The 17,326-nt window shown below is 42.7% G+C and overlaps 2 long non-coding RNA genes across 4 annotated transcripts in view; one reads left to right on the top strand and one right to left on the bottom strand.

Annotated features, from left to right (window-relative positions):
- Positions 1–716: 716 nt before the first annotated feature.
- Positions 717–15,792, top strand: LOC126988728 (uncharacterized). 3 transcript variants are annotated; one of them, XR_007742494.1, is made up of 5 exons: positions 717–731; positions 5,521–5,681; positions 14,555–14,609; positions 14,810–14,945; positions 15,534–15,792. It is a non-coding gene; the product is annotated as an uncharacterized LOC126988728 (long non-coding RNA). The 3 variants fall into 3 exon arrangements; XR_007742496.1 differs by having other exon boundaries at positions 5,584–5,681; XR_007742495.1 differs by lacking the exon at positions 717–731 and adding an exon at positions 4,784–4,798.
- Positions 5,959–17,326, bottom strand: part of LOC126988730 (uncharacterized) — a 38,438-nt gene continuing 27,070 nt past the window's right edge. Inside the window, exon 3 of the long non-coding RNA XR_007742502.1 lies at positions 5,959–11,085. This is a non-coding gene — a long non-coding RNA (uncharacterized LOC126988730). The remainder of the gene's footprint in view (positions 11,086–17,326) is intronic.

The following is a 17,326-nucleotide window of genomic DNA, read 5'->3' on the forward strand; positions in this document are numbered from 1 at the left end:
AAGAAACATCGACAGGGAAGAAGAAAAAGAACATTATATAACTCTCTCTCTCTCTCTCTCTCTCTCTCTCTCTCTCTCTCTCTCTCTGTCAATCGTTTTTTTTTTTTTTTTTGTTGTTTTTTAGTTTTTGCATATTACCTGCACTTCTCTCTCTCTCTCTCTCTCTCTCTCTCTCTCTCTCTCTCTCTCTCTCTCTCTCTCTCTCTCTCTCTCTCTCACCCCTGTTTTTTAAAACCTAATGATATATACCAAGTCAAGTCACTCTGCTTCAACGGTTTTGGGGCGGAGCAGCGGGATGACGTCACTTGGAGCCCCCCCTCCAAAATACCCGCCAATTCAGGGGTGACTAAAGTTGGGGCCGTATGTGCACTCTGGATGTGCATTCTCACCTCCTTTCACAGCGCGTTCATGCAAGACACTGACGAAAAAATATGTCTTTATTGTGCTATTGCGTGACGGTGTGGGGTGTGAGGGAGGGCATGATGAAGTGATTGATTTAAATTAGTCCGCCTTTCTTCGTTTTCTCTAAATCCCTGTTTCTACATTCTCTAATTTGGCTTCAAGTAGTGTCACGCATAAACCACGCCTCGGCCGTGTCTCCTCCCACAAACCTGCGTATGACTTGACTTGGTGTATATAGACTTTGGGCGCAGGGACCAGCATCAGTCGAGCGGCGGTGACCAGAGGTTTCACACACACTCCTGACTGCTGTGTGCTCTCTTTATTAGCAGGTGAGCTTATTGGTGTTTTGATATTTGCCAAGTTGTGACGCCTTAAGATTGTATTGATTGAACTAAGTTATCTATTACTGTTACGTAAGAATGGGTTTTTTGCCTCTTCATTATACTTTAGATTATCGTTTTTTTTATTAACGACCACACCAAGCATCCCTTCAATAGTAGTAATAGTAGTAGTAGTAGTAGTAGTAGTAGTAGTAGTAGTAGCAGTAACAAGAGAAGATGGCGCCACTGTAAACACTTGCCTGCGCCATGACGGGCTGGGGCCGACTACCATCAAGGTCCCTCAAGGAAGCCTACCGGCGCTATAGGCGTACACGTAAAAAAAAAAAAAAAAAAAAAAGTAGTAGTAGTAGTAGTAGTAGTAGTAGTAGTAGTAGTAGCAGGAGTAGGAGGAGGAGGTGTACACTTAGAGACACTTGCTGGAGGCTGGAAGGTACAAAAAAACATTTATTTAACATTTTAAAATTTTCTTCTATTTTGAGGACGTGCTACCCACCTCGGCTGTTATGACTAAAGCTGTGTTCGGAATAAAAATAATGTTAAGATATTCCGTTACTAACTCAAACTATAGTTACACGGATTGGGAATTTCCATTTATGGCAAAGTTTATCAGCGCACACATCATGGAAGTAACTTATAACACCGTCCATTGTATGTCCCCGCCTCACAAATCGATTAGCCTACCAAGTTAAATCTATGGTAAATATAAACTAAAGGTCTTCTCCTTCTCATTTGAAATTAAGCACCGTGAAGTGAAACAATGAAGTGGACAATGAAGGGAAATAAGCATTTGATAAGTCTAAACTCTTCGAAGCGGATACTCACGTTATTGAATCATTTGTTGTATTGGATTAACTGCCTATCTTCTCTCTCTCTCTCTCTCTCTCTCTCTCTCTCTCTCTCTCTCTCTCTCTCTCTCTCTCTCTCTCTCTCTGATTTTTTTTTTTTTAAAGATTGCTCCCTCCCTATTCGGGGGAGCATTTATTCTTGAAATTACTGTTATTTAGAGCTATGAAAGGGCATCAAGGGAAATCTCTCTCTCTCTCTCTCTCTCTCTCTCTCTCTCTCTCTCTCTCTCTCTCTCTCTCTCTCTCTCTCTCTCTCTCTCTCTTGATTCTTTTTTTAGGAGCAACGAGTAACGGGCTTAGTGTTTCCTTTTTTGTGTGCCCTTGAACTGTCTCTGTTGTAAAAAAAGAAAAAAAAAGAAAAAGAAATTCCCCTCGATAAGCAGACATGAATATGAAAAGTAAAAGATCTTGACAGTGACAGAAAAATAAGAATGAAAGAGGGAGAGAGGGGCAAACACAACACCTATATAGTGAATTAAGAGGTGGGTCCTTACCTATGTTAAGTATAAAGGAAAGCAGTCTATGTATATATACTTAAAGGAGCAAAGTAAGATTGAAAAAAGAGGGAGGGAGACCAAAAGAATACCTAATGAATTAACAGACAGGTGTACAGTTACCTTTGTTAAGTATACAGAAACGATCTCTCTGTATTGTGTATTCAACGTCACGCTTGAAAAGTTTCGACCTCATAACAACCCCGCTTCCTGCCCCCCCTCTCCCCCCCTTCCCCCCTCCCGCCCCTCTACCCAGCAGCACCCAAGATAAAAACAGGGCACAGAGGACATGGGAAGGTCACGCGAGAGTCCCAGTGTTGGAGTAATTGAAATTGTAATTTAATTGATATGTAATTAATTACAGTATTATTGTAATTGTAATTATAATTGAAAATGCAATTATAGTAAGTAGTAATTGTAATTGGAATTAATTAAAGGATGAGATAATCTGTAATTTAATTGTGAGTATAAAATGGAAGTAGTACTGGTCGAGCTCCATTACGACCTGCTGAAAATTTACGTTCACCCTCACAACCAAATCCCTTGAATTTTAATTGTAATTGTAATTGAATTTGTTCTGAAGTAATTGTAATTGAAATATAATTGCTATTCCCAAATGTAATGATGATTATAATTGTAATTCAAAGTTTCTGAAAGTAACTGAAATTGTAATTATTTTTTCAAGTGTAATTACTCCAACTCTGCGCGAGACTGAGAACAATTTTTTTTTTATATATATTTTTATATGTATTGGTAATAGATCATCGTTCATTCTCTTTTGGCCACCCAGTCTGTTAATTGCTACTCTTTTTGGTGGAGCAGCGCTTGGGGGACTTTTACTTCTCTGTTATTTTTTTATGCCCTTGAAGTATTTATGTTGATGTTAAAAATATCCACCTTGCTCCTGTTTCCCCCCTTTCCTGCCGGGCCTGTCCCTCCTCGTCCCCGTCGCACTCAGCAGCAACCCCTCCCTCACCCCCGAGGAAGAGGGAGTGTGGTAGTCCCAGAAGACAGTTATAAGGTGTCACTTCCTCCCCCCTCCCTCTCTCTTTCATTACCATCTTTATTAATTTTTATGTTACAAATACAGATACGGAGACGGGACCACACGAGCATAAGACCAGGCTCTGTAAAACTACAACTAGGTAAACACACACACACACACACACACACACACACGTTGTAGGCTTCGCTCTGTGCCATTGGTTACTGTCGCTGGCGGTCGGCGGCTATATACGTCTGAAATTTAATGATAACAGTGATAATAGCTGCGGTGATGATGGAGGTAGTGCAGTGAGGAAATAAAGGTTGTGCAGATGTCATGTATGGAGTATGCATCACATGAGTGGGGGGGCTCCACACACGCTGCCTTTTTGGACAGAGTGAAGGCAAACGCCCGCACTGTAAATCAACCCCTTCGACTGTCGACCAGGCGGGTTTCGATGATTTTTTCTTAGTTCATGTTACAGAAGAGGCTCTAACTATCACTAAGGCCTTAAAAGTACCCATGAATGTACCCAGAAATCCTGCGAAAGCCTTGTCAAATGTGTGTGCTTGGGGGTCGGAATGTTTAAGTAAGGATATGCCTCTAATTTTACTCTATCACAGAGATGCGGCGAATGGGCGTGCTGGTGGCGGTGGCGATAATCGTACTTCGAATTCTATTATTTTTTTATCTGATTTGGGTTTGGATATTGGGCATCGTAGGGTTGTTGGTGCTCTCTCAGTGTTTCATGAAATAGTAAACGATTCTTCTCATCCTCTTCACAAGTTCTTCCCAAACCTCTGTCACCCAACCAGAGTCACGAGGAGTTCTTCTTCCGTGAAATCCATGACGTTTGATATTGGCCGATGCTGCACATCACAATTATCTGGATGTTTCTTTCCTGCAGGCTCTGGAATAGTCTGCCTGCGGAGATTGTTACTTCTTCCACTATTGAAAAAAAATTAAAAGTTGGTTAACGTTTTTATTTTGCTGTCGCGTTAAGTCCTTTCTTTCCTCTTTTTCTAACTGTGTCTGGACCTGCACTGACACATCCTGGTGCTGTAATTGCAAATATATTCGGTGTAGCTCTTGGCATGGTCAGTTATAATAATAATAATAATAAGAAGAAGAAGAAGAAGAAGAAGAAGAAGAAGAAAAAGAAGAAGAACAAGAACAAGAAGAACAAGAACAAGAAATAGAAAAAAAGAAGATGAAGAAGATGAAGAAGAAGCAGATGAAGAAGAAGAAGAGGAAGAAGAACAATAACAAGAACGAGAACAAGAAATAGAAAAAGAAGAAAAAAAAGAAAAAGAAGAAGAAGCAGATGAAGAAGATGAGGTCAAGAAGGAGGTTCGGTGGTTAAGGAGAAGGCAGTGTAGGCCGAGGAGATCATTTTAGAGGTCGAGGAGAAGGTTGAGGGGATTGAGATAAGGCAGTGCTTCCACTTTAGGGCAAAATACCCTCCATTCTAGGGTAATTTGACCAACTGTAGGCCGTTTATGGTAATTCCAGTTTTTTTATTATCAAATACTTAGTGATTTGGAGAAAAACAATTTTCACCGACAAGTTGGAGGTATTTTTCTTGTATTTTATACATGAGAGTTTCCCATTAGTTTCCTCAACTCTCCAAGTTTTCTATCAAATCTTTTGTCTTGGTAAGCTGAGGTGATCCTGATCAGTCCGGTCTGCTGAGTGTCGCGGGGGCGCGGGCCTGCCTGGAGGGCGCTGCCGGTAAGAAGTACACGAAAAAAATGCCCCTCCCGGGAATAAACCCTGAGCCCTCCTCTGTTCACCGTGGTGACGCAGGAACTTTACTTTGCGTAATTTATTCGCATTCTTTACCCTCACGGCCAGCGCTTGGAGCGCTTGTAGTCTGTCAAACAGATCCAAGCTAGATTTTCTGTTGATGATCCCACACACAGACGGCTACAGAGCCTTGTTCCCCGACATGCTGCAAACCTTCGTCACCTTCTCTGTCTATAAGCTATTTGATGTCATTCCACAACTCTCAAAAGTTGCTGACAAAAAGCTCACAGATGAAGAATGGAGAAACCATCACCTTCTGGAGGACGTGGCCAGTCAGCTGTCACGCACTGGGCCTACTGGAATACTGGCTTAAGAAGAAAATGATGAAAATCTTCCCTGTTTTCCCAAATCTAGGAGATGGTGTTTACACCCTTATCATTGGGGGACTCGAACCTAGTCCACTCTAGACCCTTGGGCTCACCACGCCCGCACGATGACCATGTACTCGGCCACCGCCTCCCCATATATATATATATATATATATATATATATATATATATATATATATATATATATATATATATATATATATATATATATATATATATACACACACACACACACACACACACGCACACACACACACAACGCAATAGAGTTTAACTAATATAGTTTTGGTAAGTTTATGGGGATTTCCGCAATTTTAGGGCGTTTCAACAAGGGCATTTGGGGAAGAAAACATTTCCTCGTGTAATCCCTGCTGGTATAAGGACGCCGCCGAGCCAGGCAGCAGCACTCGTGTGGCGGCGACCAGAGGCTTCACACACACACTCCTGACTGCTGGCACCTGTACTCTCTTCATCACCAGGTGAGCTTATTAGGGTTTAGGTATTTGACAGGCTGTGGCGCCTTAACATTGTCTTCATTTACATAACTTATCTGTTACTGTTAGGGAAGAATGATTTTTTGCCTACTGACTTCCTTTATATACTTTTAGATTCTACCAATATTCACCAATTAGAATTTACCATCATTATTATTATTATTATTATTATTATTATTATTATTATTATTATTATTATTATTATCATTATTATTATTATTATTATTATTATTATTATTATTATTAGTAGTAGTAGTAGAAGTAGGAGGAGGAGGAGGAGTAGAAGGAGGAGGAGGAGGAGAAGGAGGAGGAGGAAACATGGAAACATGGACTTACAGGCAGCAGAAAGCCTGTTGGCTCATTACAAGGCCGCCTGCTTTCGGTGATTTAATCAACCTTGTGCACCTACTCTTGGATACGTTCAGTTCACTCCCGTTGCACCAAAGTGTCGATCAATGCGTTTCTTGAAGGAGTTGATGGTCTCTGCGCTAACCACCTGCAGGAAGGCTGTTCCAGTGGCGAACACCTCTTTTCGAAAAATAACTCCTGCCGATGTCGGTATTGCATCGCTTTGCTTGAAGTGTTTTCCGTTGTTTCTTGTCCTCGGGTTTGTCAGTGGCGTGAAGAGACTGGAGTGATCAACATTGCTGAGCTCATGGAGGTATTAAGGGGCTGAGCTTGTTCAGGTTCAACGACTGTTGCTTAAATTACAGGCTCACGGAGTAGAGGGTAAAGTTTTGAACTGGGTCAAGGCGTGGCTTAGCAATAGGAAGCAAAGAGTGCAAATCAATGGTAAAAGATCTGACTGGGGATGTGTTACGAGTGGGGTCCCACAAGGTTCGGTATTAGGTCCACTTTTGTTTATTATTTATATCAATGACTTAGATACAGGAATTAGTAGTGATGTTAGTAAATTTGCAGATGATACCAAGATCGGTAGAGTAATTGGGTCGGATCAGGACGCTAGTATTCTCCAAGGTGAACTCAACAGATTGTATGACTGGGCGGATAAATGGCAGATGGAGTTCAATGTAGGGAAGTGCAGTATTCTGAGTGTCGGTAGGAACAACCCCTCACATAACTATTGCTTAAATGACACTCTCATAAGCAGGTCTGGGTGCGAGAGGGATTTAGGGGTCTTAGTGAGCTCTGATCTCCGTCCAAGGGCACAATGCATTCAAGCTAGAAATCGAGCTAATAGGGTACTGGGATTTATTTCAAGGAGCGTAAGCAACAGAAGCCCCGAAGTCTTCCTCAAACTATATTTAGCATTAGTTAGACCTCATCTTGACTATGCGGTTCAGTTCTGGTCACCTTACTATAGAATGGATATCAAAATGTTAGAATCGGTGCAGAGGAGGATGACTAAGATGATTCAGGGGTTGAGAGACTTGCCATACGAGGAAAAACTCAAACAGTTAAACTTGCATTCACTAGAAAGGCGAAGGGGGCGTGGAGACATGATCAAGGTTTATAAATGGATGAAGGGCTTTAATAAGGGAGACATTCATAAGGTTTTGTTGGTAAGAGAACCGGGTAGGACACGAAGTAATGGGTTTAAACTGGATAAATTCAGATTCAACAGGGACATAGGCAAAAATTGGTTTACTAACAGGGTGGTGGATGAGTGGAATAGGCTTAGCAGTCATGTGGTGAGTGCCAATACAATTGTCACATTCAAAAATAGACTAGATAAATTCATGGACAGCGATATTAGGTGGGGTTAGATACACGGGAGCTTAGGGTCAAAGGAGCTGCCTCGTACAGGCCTACCGGCCTCTTGTAGACTCCTGCGTTCTTATGTTCTTATGTTCTTAAGACTTGTATCATGTCTCCCCGCAGTCGTCTCTTTTCCAACGTGAAGAGGTTGAGTCGCTCGAGTCGCTCTTCGTAAGGCTTCGTTCTCAGTGATGGTATTGTAGTGACCCTCTAAGTCTCTCCATTTTCTATTGCTCATCCCGTTCTCTCCATCTTCCATTTCTTCAGTCTACCCTTAACTCATCAAGCTCTCTTTCTTTTCTCTCACTTTCAACACACATTAATTTCTTTTCTAACGAGTCACTACATATTATAAATGTATATAATCATTCTTATTATTATAAGCGACATTATGTGCAACTAACATCACCAAAGAGCTAATATATAAACGCTACTGTATATCAACCATTATAAATATTCATTCATAATATTCAAATACATGTATAGCCTCAAAAATAAACGTCTTCCTCAATGGAGTCATCACTGGTTATTAGTTGTGTCTTTTAACCTACAAGGCGGCTTTAACGGACCCAAACGGCGTTGTACCAGCTACAACGTATGCTGCCTCGAAAACACACAAACAGAAATGTTTGGTTTTCGCTGTAGCGGCCTAGGCTGCCGCTACAGTATCACCTCCGTGGCTCGGCGCTGTACTCTCTCCAGTAACTCAATGTCTTTCCTGTAATTTGGAGACCAGAATTGCATGGCGTATTCCAGGTGGGGCCTTATCAGCGAATTATACAAGGATAACATAACTCCCGGCGTCTTGTATTCGAAGTTCCTCGCTATGAACCCGAGCATTGTATTGGCTTTCTTACAAGCAGACTTGCAGTGTTTTGTTTGTTTCAAGTCATTGCTGATGGTGACCCCGAGGTCTCTTTCCTCTTGCACTACCTGTAGTGGTTCGCCACCCATGTGGTATGTGTGGTTGCTGTTTCTGGATCCGATATCCATTACTTTTAATTTGGTAGTGTTGAAGGACATCTGCAATTTTTCTGACCACCGAGTGATCTGGTCCAGGTCTCTCTGAATAATTTCGCAGTCTGCTGTCGTGAGGGCCTTCCCGCCCACCTTATTCTTGCCATTACTGTTGTTTAGATCCATGAAAGGGCATCAAGGGAAAATAAAGAAAATAATATATACACCCAAACAGAGTCCCCTCGATGAGCAGACATGGATATGAATTAAAAGAGAGTGACAGATAAAAATAGAAGAATGAAAGAGGGGGGGGAGGGGCAAATACTGTGAAATGCAACACCTATAGTGAATCAAGAGGTGGGTGTTTACCTATGTTAAGTATACAGGTAAGCAGTCTTTGTATATTTATGTACACTTAACCCCTTGACTGCGGATTTCCTACAAGAATTAAGACCTCACCAAGCTACAGGAATGCAACAAAAAGTATCTACTACAATTCAATGAAGAAAAATGTAGTCCTGCACCTTGGGAGGGAATATCCAGCACACCAATACCACATGGGAAACACTCCACTATCCACCGCAGACCCAGAGAAAGGCCTGGGACTGAATGTTACCAGGATACCAGTGAAGGCCAAATCCGTGACAATCGCAGCGAACGTGTTAAGGGGAGCGTCCGGTTTGAAGACCGAAAAAATATGAAAAATATTACTTTTTATGAAGAAAAAAATATGTGGTTGGGTTACACATTGGCTATCATTTCACAAAGATTCATGGTAAAACACGCGATACTTTTGGTTTAAATCCCATTTAAAGGTCCGGTACTCAACCACGTTTGTTTGTTTACATCGATAGCGTCGGGTTCTTTCCCCCAAAACTGTGGAAAGAACGGCAAAATCTTTATATTTTTTGGTGAACATGATATGGGAACACTAAAAGCTAGTGTGTGTGGGATCTAGGACTGTCAGCCGAGAAGCCCGAGATGCTTGTGCCTGCCAAGCTGTGAAGGAGAGAAGGCGCTCGCCATCTGTCCTCGCGTAGACTCGAGATCGCTGCTTATTTTCCCGCTGTTTCCTGCTTTTTGCCTGCTCACAGCCATGGGACGGGTATCTAAGAGGAAGAAGCAGAGTAAGCATGCCTGGATGAAGAGCATCGATGTGAAACGGAGAAAAATACAGCATGCTGAACCTGACACCACCACCGCGTCAGATGAACCCGTGCCGCCCACGCACTCGCCACCACCACTCTCCGCCACACTCGTCACTCCCACGGCAAGCACATCACAGCCCAGCACATCCCACGCAAAGGAGAGTCAAGGAAAGGACACAGAAGATACCTCGTTACTCTCTGCTAGAGAAAATCTTCTAGACATGGAGACTAGAGATGAAGATGTGGAAAGTGACGACGAGATTGTCATGCTGACGAAAAGGAGGCTGAAAAGCCTACTTTCCTCTCGTTGTTCATGCCCAGATCCTGCCTATGATTATAGTTTCAAGCCTGATGCATACGAAAACACCATAGACATGCACTGCACAAGCTGTAACTTCAAGAACACTTCGAAACCGGAAGCAGTGATAGCTGGGCGTCAGACATCCAAGATCTTGAGGACCAACATATCATTGACATACCTGTCTGTGATAGATGATGTTGGATTTGCAGGCATGAGAAGAATGATGGGTGCCCTAGGAATGTTAGACCATAACTTCGGGTACCAGAAGGCATGTTTGCTGACAGCCTTCAATATCAAGTCGAAGGCACTAAGAAGATCCCTCACAGCACAAGATAAAGACAGGAGGAGGCACAGCCAAGCCCAGCGGAAGCCAAAGCCAGAGAAGAAAGAAGAAGCATCAGCAAACTATGTATCTGGTGGCATCTAACTGAAAACATCAAGCTGAACAACCATGAGGAGTATGGGCAACATTGTTACCCCGCGCTTGACAAGATAACACCTTGCCTTTAGGAAGGGCAGGGGTGGGAGAAGGAGCCTGATACGCTTAAACACACACCTGATTGTACTATTAGCTTGCATATAATCATAATAAAACATATCGTACCTGAAAACCTTCCTAGTATGTAATGGCAGGTGTGAGATCAATGAATAAACTTTATCGGCCCGTATCTCAAAGCATAAGTTATTACCCTTCTAAAATCTATTTTGGGGCCAGTTTTAGCTTGATTTCAATGAAACAAAAACTAAACGGCAGAGGAATGTTTCCTAATCAAAAGTACGCTTCGTTTTTTTATATATAAGTGAGCTGTCATTTTATATTAATATTTTTTTGGCAAAAAAAGTTAAAAAAAAAGAAAAACATGAAAAAATTCATAAAACAAAAACAAAAGCACAATTTAAAAATCTAAAAGCGTAGAAACACACTATATAATAACGTGTCTTAGCCACAAAAAAATGAAGGCTGTGGGGCCAATAATAACGCCAGAATAGCACTCGTAAATTTCAGAAGGGGCTGTTGGGGGCTGGCGGGGCTGGAGACTAGAATGGGACTGAATGTCTAAAATTGATGTACAGGTTGTCAATACTTCACAGCATAAAAATCAGAGTGATTCATGCATAATTACCAGAGATATGGCAACCCCGTTCAAAACCGGACGCTCCCAAAGAAAGAAGAATAAAATAACAGGGAGGGAGACCAAAAGAATACCTAATGAGTTAACAAACAGGTGTATTGTTACCTTTGTTAAGTATACAGAAATGATCTCTTTGTATTATGTATTCAACGTTCCGAGCTCATAACAACGTCGCTTCCTGCCCCCCCCACCCGCCCCTTTACCCAAAATTACCCAAAGTCTAAACAAGGCACAGAGGACATGGGAAGGTCACGCTAGACAGGTTTAGTTTTTTTGTAATCTATTTATACTTGGTAATAGATCATCGTTCATTCTCTTTTGGTCACCCAGTCTGTTAGTTGTTACTCTATTTGGTGGAGCAGCGCTTGGGGGACTTTTCCTTCTGTTATTTCTTTATGCCCTTGAGCTGTTTATGTTGATGTTAAGAAGTTCCCACCTTGCTCCTGCTGCCCCCCTTTCCTGCCGGGCCTGTCCCTCCTCGTCCCCGTCCCACTCAGCAACAACCCCTCCCTCACCCCCGAGGAAGAGGGAGTGTGGTATTTCCTTAAGACAGTTATAGCCTGTCACTGCCCCCCCACCCCCCACCCCGCCACCTCTCTCTCTCTCTCTCTCTCTCTCTCTCTCTCTCTCTCTCTCTCTCTCTCTCTCTCTCTCTCTCTCTCTCAAAATAACATACTTGACCTTGTTATAGCGACCCAAGATAACCTAGTCAGTAATGTCACGGTAGGAGAACACCTCGGTTCCTGCGATCATAAACTAGTGCGCGTTGACATTAGAGCTCAAACATCGGTGACTGAAAATAAAGTTAAGGTGCCCAATTTCAAAAGAGCCAACTTCGTAGAAATCCGACGAAAACTAATAGATATGCAACTATCAGATGACGGCAATGCAGAGGACGCCTGCCTAAACTTTAAAATCACTTACTCACTCAGCAGGACACATTCGTCCCCTTGTGCGAGAAGCGAATTAACACTAATAAAGTCCACCTTGGTTTAATAGCGAAATTAAACACTCAGTCAAGGAGAAAATTGTCTTACAGGTTAAAGAAAGACCAAAGCACGCCCGAAAACATTAGACTTTACAATGATGCAAGGCGACGAGTAAAAGATTAGTGCATCAGGCAAAGCGTAGATATGAAGAAAATATTGCAGCCAACTGTAAAAATAATCCGAAATCCTTCTTCAGTTACATAAACAACAGAAAGGCGATCAGAAGTGGAATTGGACCTTTAACAAACAGCGACGGTGCACTAGTGACTGACAGCCAACACGTTGCAAACCTATTAAATAATTACTTTTCCTCGGTGTTTAATAATAACAGTCCTCCCACCACCACCAACACCAGTACTAATGTAAATCCCGAGCATGCATTGTCTAACTTTGAAATAAAACCCGATGAAGTCCTTAAAGCCCTCAAATCACTTAAAACAAATAAAAGTCCTGGACCTGATAAAGTATATCCAACTCTGCTGAAAGAAACAAAGAGCGAAATACTCTCCTCCCTCACAACCGTATTCAATATGTCCTTGCGATAAGGCATTGTCCCTTCAGATTGGAAAAAGGCTAACGTGACACCGATTTTTAAGAAAGGAGACAAAAAAGTACCAGGTAATTACAGGCCCATTAGTCTAACTTCGGTTGTAGGTAAGCTACTTGAGGGCATAATTAGAGACAAAATTGTGAGTTACCTTGAAAGCCACTCATTAATTGGGGACTCACAACATGGCTTCCGAAACAAAAGATCCTGCCTATCAAATCTATTAACCTTTATAACGACCTCTTCACTGTTTATGACGTAACCAAATCACTGGACGTAGTCTATCTTGATTTCAGTAAGCGTTTGATAAAGTCCCGCATCATAAATTACTTTACAAATTAAAGCAAATAGGTATTGACGGTCAGGTAAACCAATGGATCGCGAATTGGTTGAGCAACAGACAACAAAGAGTAGTGATTGACGGATTTAACTCAGAGTGGGCGCCTGTCACTAGTGGCGTCCCTCAGGGCTCGGTCCTTGGCCCAGTGCTCTTCATTATTTACATCAACGACGTGGATGTTGGACTCAATAACCGCATTAGTAAATTTGCAGACGACACAAAGATTGGTAACTCGGTTCTCACTGACGAAGACAGGCAAAGCCTCCAAGAGGATTTGCACAAAATTTCAGCTTGGTCGGATAGATGGGAGATGCCCTTTAACGTAGACAAGTGCCAGGTCCTTCAAGTTGGAACGAGGAATTAAAAGTTTGATTACGAAATGCGCGGCGTTAAACTCAAAAGCGTTCAATGCGTCAAGGACTTGGGGGTCAAAATCGCGTCAAACCTCAAATTCTCACAGCAATGCATCGATGCAGCAAATAAAGCGAACAGAATGTTGGGCTTCATTAAAAGAAACTTTTTATTTAAGAATAAAGATGTAATACTCCCGCTCTACAACAGTTTAGTCAGACCCCACTTGGAATATGCGGTACAGTTTTGGTCTCCCCACCATGCAAAGGATATTGCTAAATTAGAAGGTGTTCAGCGTCGGGCAACGAAAATTATCCCTTCCTTGCGCAACAAATCCTACGAAGAAAGGCTTTCTACCCTTAACATGTTCTCTCTTGAGAAACGTCGCCTCCGAGGAAAACTGATCGAATGTTTTAAAATACTTAATGGTTTCACGAATGTAGACAGATCAACATTGTTTATGATCGATGACACTTTGCGCACGAGGAACAATGGCGTAAAACTCAGATGTAGACAAGTAAATTCAGACTGCACCAAATTTTTCTTCACCAACGTTGTAGTGCGAGAATGGAATAAGCTCCCATCATCAGTGGTCCAGTGTAACACGATTGACTCCTTCAAAAATAAGCTCGACCGTCACTTCCTTCAACTTAATATCAACAAGAGTAGAAATGCAACGTTTTGGAGTCTTCTGATTAATGTAAAATCACTTAGGTTTAAGGACAGACCACCAAGTCTGGACCATGGGGTCTGTGTGGTCTGATTTTCTATGTAAATCTATGTAAATCTCTCTCTTCGTAAAATTATAAAAATGTTTCCAACACCAAAGAAAAAGAAAGAAAACGTTTATCTTTTCGGGCAAACTTTTATGTGTACTACATAGGCCGATCTTGCTGACGTCACACTAGCTCCGCCCCATTCACAGAAATCGGCGCATGGGTAGACCCCTCAATTCTCTTGACCCTGGTCGCTGGCGGTCGGTGGCTCGCTGGACGCATACTTCTGGAGTTTAATGATAATAACAGTGATAATAGCTGCGGTGATGATGGAGGTAGTGCAGAGAGGAAATAAAGGTTGTGCAGATGTCATGTATGGAGTATGCATCACATGAGTGGGGGGGCTCCACACACGCTGCCTTTTGGACAGAGTGAAGGCAAACGCCCGCACTGTAAATCAACCCCTTCGGCTGTCGATCAGTCGGGTTTCAATGAATTTTTCTTGAGCTCATGTAACAGAAGAGGCTCCAACTATCACTAGGGCCTTAAAAGTACCCATGAATGTACCCAAAACCCCACGAAAGCCTTGTCAAATGTGTGTGCTTGGGGGCCGGAATGTTTAAGTAAGAATATGCCTCTAATTTTACTTTCTCACAGAGATGCGGCGAATGGGCGTGCTGGTGGCGGTGGCGGTGCTGGTGCTGGTGGCCACGTAAGTACTGCCTGTACTCTACAAGGTGAAGAGATAAATACCTAATGTCTGCTTGAATATGGATAACCTCGAGAAAACATTCAAACTTGGCGACTTGGACCATGTAAACTATAGCCACAAAGCAAAACAAAACTGAACGTCATGCATCAACAGTCTCCTCAACGCTGATAACCTCGAACAAATCTAACAAATCTTTTCAGGTGCTCCGTGGAAGCAGGGGGGTGCCCTGGAGGGCCCCCGCGGAACTGTCATCTCGTCCGCTGCGGAATTCCACGATGTGGAAATGGCTACAAGTTAGTTACAGACCGCTGCCACTGTTGTCCATACTGCGCCCCGGTAAGTTACATGCGATATTCAAGTAGATAGACAGATAGGTAGATAGATTGACAGATAGATAGATAAAAGATAGAGAGACAGACAAATAGATAGATAGATTGATAGATAGAGATAAAAATAGATAGATAGATAGATAGACAAACAGACAGATAGGTAGGAAGATAGATATATGGTAGATTTTTTCAGCAGGAAGCACTTAAGGGCAAAGACAAAAATCTGCTTTGAATATATTTATTACAGCAATTTATTCACTAAATACTATATTTTAAAATGTCGTATTAACAAAACTGTATAGCTCAACCCATTTTTTATCGAGATCAAGTAATTAATGAACATACTTCATAATATAGATAATAACAATAACAAATATTAAGTAAATAATAACAAATAAATCATAAACACAATAAATGTCAAACTTGTTTACGTTAACATAACACTAATATTGGCATGAATGATAATTTATTCCTATTTATCGAGATCAATTAAGTGACAATGGAAACTGCTTGATAAATATGCCTGTCTACTTTAACACTTTACACTAATACTGGCATAAGTGTGATTTAATAATACTATCTTTCACTGTTACAGGCCCGTCCTGGCGGCTACGGGCGATAGCTTCAGGGCAGAAACAACATAACAAAACAATGAAAGCCCGCTAATGGCTGCTCCTGGGAAAGCAAACAGGGGCAGCCAGAAGAGAAGAGCAATGGCTTCATGATATGTAAGGGAACTGCACTGCTTGCGTCCGTCTTGGAGGAAAAATTCGAATATGCCAATTCCTTTAAGAAAAAAAATGTCGTTAGCTTGTTGTTAGAGTTGTCAGCTCAATAAAATTTCCCAGCATCAACTGTTTACGTCTTATTGTTCCCGTTAAGCTTGATACTGAAGGAGGAGGAAAACCACTGTAAAGAAACCATTAATAAGTACACGTAGGCGGCAGCAGATGAGGGCAAGAACCAACGGCAGGGAAGAAGAAGAAGAAGAACAAGAAAAGAAGAACAAGAACAAGAACAAGAAATAGAAAAAGTAAAAGAAGAAAAGAAACAGATGAACATAAGGACATAAAAACATAGGGAAACTGCAAGAGGCCGAGTGGCCTGGACAGGGCAGCTCCAGAATCCCCCCCACTACTCACGATGGGTGAGGTGTAGTTTGAGGGGTTACAGGTAGAGGCTTGATCCTCGTTAACCTTCGCTACGAACGTACGCTCCAGTACCCTTGTGGCGGACTGAACGCTCCCCCCTGTTCCCCCCTCTACTGCGCATGCGCCGACCCGTGTTGGCCCGCCCCATTTAAAGGGGGGACCAGCTAGCTGCCCCCCGGTTTATACCCGTGGCTGAGGCGGCGACGGCAGGGCTCCCCCACCCGCCGCACGCCCGCGGCGGGTTCCCCTCTGCGACGGGCCGTCCACAGTGACAAAGGCCCGTTCCCCCTTTTTAGGGGGTAAACCTAGAAGAAGAAGATGAAGATGGCCCGCATCTACTGCAGACTGATCGGTCCCCCGACGAGACATCGGTCCCCCATCCTTATTCTGTCATTTGCATGCCTGTTATTTTCCACTGTGTATAACGATTTTTTTTTTACTTATATCTGAACACACTATCTGTAATATACAACAGGATATAACGGTATAGACTCAAAGAGCCCAAGGTCAACCTGGAACTGGGTTTCCAGAGCATTTGAGAAGAGTGCCCCGCGGCTCTATATAATGAGTTATCCGGGGATGTTAAGAACAGTGACAGTCTGGCAATCTTCAAGAAAGCGCTGAAGACTTACTTATTCACTAAGTCCTACGACTTAACAAATATGAGGATTGAAGACAACTTTAGGTGCTAATATTAGTTATAATGTTAGCGGCCGTGTGGAGCGCTGCTGCGGCGGCAGACCGGGGCCTGAAACCTCATCAACGGTATCAAAACGTACAACTAAAAGCCTTCAGTAAATTGCGCCTCATTCTGGGGTGCCCCAGAACTGCAAAACTTGAGGTCATGAGGGCAGAACTGAATCTGCCTCGTGTTGTGGACAGAATCTGGGAAATTACTTGTCGCACCGTCAGCCGCCTGCTTCGTGCTGGTGCAGTGCCCCTTCACCAGGCACTGGTAACTCTGCACCGTGACTCCAGGGCTCCTGTTACCTCCTACCTTAGGAAAATTTATCTCATGTTAGCAGAGACGGGTGTGTTAGAAGCGTGCTTAGGCCTAGTTTACTCCCCGGCCCAACCTGCCTGGCCTCCCTATCGTGTCAGTGTAGACGTTGACCAACTACCTTTCCCTAAAGGTGATTGGCTTCCCCATGTCCTCCAGGATCACTTCATGGTCAAACTGTCCAAGTACCCCCGTGTTCGGGCTGTCCATGTGTACTGTGATGGCTCCGTAGATGGC

Source organism: Eriocheir sinensis, chromosome 70 (assembly GCF_024679095.1).
Source record: "Eriocheir sinensis breed Jianghai 21 chromosome 70, ASM2467909v1, whole genome shotgun sequence".
Lineage (NCBI taxonomy): Eukaryota > Metazoa > Arthropoda > Malacostraca > Decapoda > Varunidae > Eriocheir > Eriocheir sinensis.